This window comes from Triturus cristatus, chromosome 4_1 (genome assembly GCF_964204655.1).
Source record: "Triturus cristatus chromosome 4_1, aTriCri1.1, whole genome shotgun sequence".
Classification (NCBI taxonomy): Eukaryota; Metazoa; Chordata; class Amphibia; order Caudata; family Salamandridae; genus Triturus; species Triturus cristatus.
In genome coordinates, this window is record NC_140585.1 from 1006411393 (window position 1) to 1006416587 (window position 5195).

The following is a 5195-nucleotide window of genomic DNA, read 5'->3' on the forward strand; positions in this document are numbered from 1 at the left end:
TGGCATTTTGTTTAGTTAATGTTGATTTTCTCATAGATGCAATTGAAGTTCCCTTAACCCCTTCGCTGCGGCGGAAATTCCGCCGCAGCGCTGGGGGGGGTTTGGGGGCAGCGCGGTGGCGCGGTGCTCATGACGGAGCCACTCCGTCATGAGCCACGGTTGGGCTGTGCTCATGACGGAGTGGTTCCGTCATGACTCCGCCCATGGCGCTAATCGCCCGCACAGGCGTGGAATTAGCGCCGCGTGGGCGGCGCGGCCGCCAACGGCCGCAGCATGACGGAACCACTCCGTCATGAGCACACGGCAACCGTGGCTCATGACGGCGTGGTTCCGTCATGAGCACGGAACGAGTTAATTAAATCTGCACACTTTTAACTAATGGCACCTGGCGACTTCTGACAAGTAGGCATTTTCATGTAACCCCGAAGCGCCCCCTGCCCCCTTGGCAAACTCCTTTGCCTCCCAGTGTTTGGGGATAACCAAGACGCACCGTCCAATAGTCTAGGAAATGAAAGAGAAGCCGGGATTCGGATTCACACGCTCCGATCCCGAAGTAGCCACTAAATCATATATTTATCCTACGCAAGCCAGTCCACGAGTAAGCATATACTGTTATGCGTACCCATGGAATGAGTTATTTTGAAGCCAGACCCAGCTGAGGTAAGCCACGCGCGCGGAGATGAACCCCCAGGCAGGAGCAAACCACCTGCACCCAATAGTCCTGCGTTTTATTTCTTTTCTATTCATACTCGTCTAAAAACAGTCGTCTTCCACACGTCGATTATAATTAAACAAATTAAGCACAATAATCTCCCGGCTAGTGAAAGCGAACAAATTAAGTTGGACAACAAACCCGACTCATAAAGGAAAACAGGTTTGCAAAGATAACACGAAGCGGGCGCTCTGCCAATGTAAGCGCCGTGACGGCTCCAAGGTAAATACAGGACTTCTCTTCCTGGTCCCGCGTGCAACGGGCTCGCTGTGTGAAGTTCGAGAATTTTCGACGAGGAACGTTTGTGTGTGTCTGCATTCCGCGCGTGGCCTCCTCCGCCCTTGGACTCAGGAAATCTTAGCCGCACTTCAGTTCCCGCACTAAGTTGACTGAATTACACGTAGCATGCCATTTCTTCTTGAATTGCGTCATTCAAGGGCAATTTTGCTAGCATATTTGCACATGTCAACTAGTGCAAGAACATCATTTTAGGATCGGTGCCTCGGGTTACCGTCACTCTTGGCCACTTCTTCCCTGAAAAAGTCTTGGTCTGGAATTTGGAATCGATGCCTGCGAGAATAACATCACCTGACAACCATCTCATATTCCAGAGACCCATGAAAACCTGTCCGTTGCCATAACTTTATGAAGCAGGTCACTGCTAAGGAAGCAGTAGTAGTTCAGAAGTTTATCGTGGAATTAATTAAAATGATACAATACGTAATCCTCTAAAAAATCAGTAATCCAATACAGAATTCTGTAAAACGCCTGGCTAATATCAATCAAAGAGAAGTGCAAAGTACATCGGGTGACCAAATGCCAAATGCCAAAATACAAAAACAATAATAGTACGTAAACCAAACAAATACTATTAGGACCGGTCACTCCTCTTCCAGATTTGAAGATGTGCAAGATGAAATCCTTAAGGCCTTCCACCACTCTATGATATCTTCAGCTTTATAACGTTGGCATTGTTTATTATAGGACGGCCAAAAGAATGTCAGAACCCACAGTATTCTGCTAATTAGTTCGCTCACAGTGGCTCTATAGCCATCAGAACAGGCAGGGCCTTCGTCACGAATTTTACCAAGCAAGCCGTCATTTGGAAACCCTCTCCACTCAGTGCATATTTTATTGCAACCATTGCCTGGTCACACCGCTTTTTTTGGTTCAAGGAAGAGCAGTCTTAGTCACCTGCGCAGCGCGGGACCGATACAAACAATATGCAGCAGAGACTCTAGTTTGTAGTTACACTGCTTTGAGTGGCCTCTATATGACGGCCATGCTTGCCTAAACTCCATTAAGGGAGACCACAGGAAGCGAATATGAATGAATCACAAAAAAGCAGTAGATACTTGTATGCAAAACTGTATCCATGTCACCACTTTTCTGCAATCCAACCTCATGCCTAAGCACAAGTACTTCAGCCGTACGGTCACTCTTTTCCCGACAAACAGGAATTCTCCGGTGTGTTTCCGACAGCCGAAGCAGGATTGATGCAGCACACTTAAACACCCAGGGCTAGATCTGAGAGGGGGACAGCAGCTGGCGGTTCTCGTGGGATTTAAGATGCCGCAGCCCAAGTCTCGAAAGGTTACGAGTCTGGGATACCGCTCTGTGGGTAAATCCTCGTTGAGTATTCAGTTTGTTGAAGGCCAGTTTGTTGACTCTTATGATCTAACAATTGAAAACACATTTACTAAATTGATCTCAGTTAATGGTCAAGATTACCATCTTCAACTGGTAGACACTGCTGGACAAGATGAATATTACATTTTTCTCCAGACTTACTCTACAGACATCAATGGTTACATCCTCGTGTATTCCGTCACATCAGTCAAAAGTTTTGAAGTGATTAAAGTTATCCACGAGAAGCTCTTGGATATGGTTGGAAAAGTAGAAATTCCCATTATGTTGGTTGGAAATAAAAAGGACTTGCACATGGAGCTGGTGATCAGCTATGACGAAGGAAAAGCTGTTATAGAATCATGGAATGCTGCTTTCTTGGAATCCTCTGCTAAAGAGAATCAGACTGCTGTCGAAGTTTTTAAGAGGATATCTTTAGAAGCAGAAAAAATTGATGGTGGGGGCTCATAGGGAAAGTCTTCTTGCTCTGTAATGTGAACCTACCACTAAACTCAAGGACACTGGGATATTACTCTACTTGAAGAAGCAAATTGCCTGTTCTCCTTAACGGATGACTGCTTTTTTTCTTCTTAACCTGAATTGTATGGATGATCAGATTTTTTTTCTCACCAAGTTTTGTCCAAACTGACTTTTCTGTACAAACAGCTTCTAGGCCTCGTTCAAATTTTAAGTAATCATATTTTTAATTTGTACATCACATTTCCTAATATAATAGCCAAGAATTTCACAGCCATTAATTTTCTGTGTAGTTTGTTATAATAATGCAATCATCAACATTGATCATATTGTTTTTTCTCTTTACTTAACTATACTTTAATATCGGTGTTTCCTTAATTGTTCATGTAATCTTGTAAATAAAACAACTGCCTAAGCACAAGTTCTTTATATCATGATTTGAGGGTATTGCAGATCCTCATGCACCATAACCCAAGGTGTTCAAAACAAACCAGTTTATTAAGACTGGGTTGCGTAAAAATTGTTCCATGGCAATAAACAGTTAATGAAATTCTAAATAACCTAAAAACTTCTTTGCATCTTTATCAATTATGGATAACATATTTAAGAAATTAAAGACATGGCCAATTCTAACGTAAAGAAGAAAGCATTAGTGTAATGAAATATGATTAAAATCAGCCTTAACATTCAATCAACAAACACGTAGATTCCCTTGAGCTTTTACCCAAATAGCTGCATTTGGCAGAAAACAAATTGGATAGATGCCAAGGTGCATTCTTGAAATTTCATCTGCCAATTTTATAATGTAAGGATGTGATGATTTGCTCCCTAATTACTGAGGAGTTATGTTCATCGATGGATGGTTCTTCACATAAAGATTATCCATTGCCAATAACTGTGAGTCAGCTGAAGGTCGCAAAACGTTTTTCATAAGCAGCAGCTCTTCTGGGCCTATCAGAAAAAGATACCAGAGCTATGCACATCCTCTTTTGAAGCAACAGACACATTTACTGCTCCATCTAATAAAACCTGTAATCAATGAGAAGAAATTGTCATTTTGGGGACATCTCTGCAAAGAGTAAAAAAATCTTTTGATGGTCAATCCCAAAAATTCGGCCAAGTTATACTCCTGCTTGGAGCAAAGAAATTGGTGTGAGCTTTAGGATCAACCTTAATAGCGTCCCATCAGCTGTAGGATCAATACTGAGCAGTTCTTCCCCATGCAGTGCCTGAGGAGTGACATTAATCAGTACTGCCTTCAGCAGGGGCTACCAAAATAGTTCATAAAACTTTAAATTAAATTAGATAAGAACATTTATTGTGTCTTGCAAAGCTGTGTTCAAGGGTGATAGATTATTTTGCCAAATTATGTGAGAGGAGAATACAATTCTGAGATATTTATGATAAGAGACTTGCTCCAATTTGGAACCTCAAAGCCAGCCAGAAAGTTTTAGCCTTGGGAGAGAGTCAAATGTGTTTTGCTTTGTTGCTTTTTTATGAATCATGTGTTTAATGAATTGTTTTTATGCATTCCCATGCTGAAAAAATATATATATCAAAAACCACTATTATAATTAATTTCACCATTATTAGCATCATTGCTACTTCCACCACCACAATTACCGATAGTTCACCACTACAACCACTATCATCGTTACCATCGCCATTACAACCACGGCCTCCATTAACCCCCTTCACCACCACTATTACCATTATACCCACCACCACCACCACCACTACGGCCAACCAGCACAATCACCTCTATCGCTAACCTACCACCACAATGACCACCATCATCTCCACCATAACTACTGCCACTACTATCGCCACCAACACTATTGCCAACATCACCATGCCTATCACCACCACCAGATTATGAAACAATAGGGAATAATATCTGGTGGTTGGTGTTTCTGTGCAGAAACCTGCATTCTTTCACCATTCATATGTGAGGTTTCACACTAACATTGTGTGTGCTTTGAGCAGGCGAAGTAGCCAGGCAAAAAAGCTACTGTGTGGTGATGTTACTGCAAAACCCAATGCAGTTGGCACCACTTGTTACAATTCCCACTGGGATTACCGGGATTTTGGGAATTAGACCCATAGTGTTGCAGCATTGTGTTACCTTTGGAAAGGAAGGTTAACATAGATTGCAAGTGGACTAGAAAACTAAAAATAGTTCTGGCAATTATCACTCGTAAATTGCTTCTACAATGTGTAACTGCCACAGTATAGCACAGAGAAGGAAATTCTTTGTGTCGCTGTTGCGACCCCTAATTGGCATCCATGGTGAAAGCATGTACACTTGTGTTTTCCATTCCAAGTGCTGCAACTCAAGGTGGGTGCACATTGTGTACCTGCTAAATATCACACCCTGTGC

The 5195-nt window shown here is 42.4% G+C and overlaps 1 pseudogene; it reads left to right on the forward strand.

Annotated features, from left to right (window-relative positions):
• Nucleotides 1–2238: 2238 nt before the first annotated feature.
• Nucleotides 2239–2872, forward strand: LOC146855969 (GTP-binding protein Rheb pseudogene; annotated as a pseudogene).
• Nucleotides 2873–5195: the final 2323 nt, after the last annotated feature.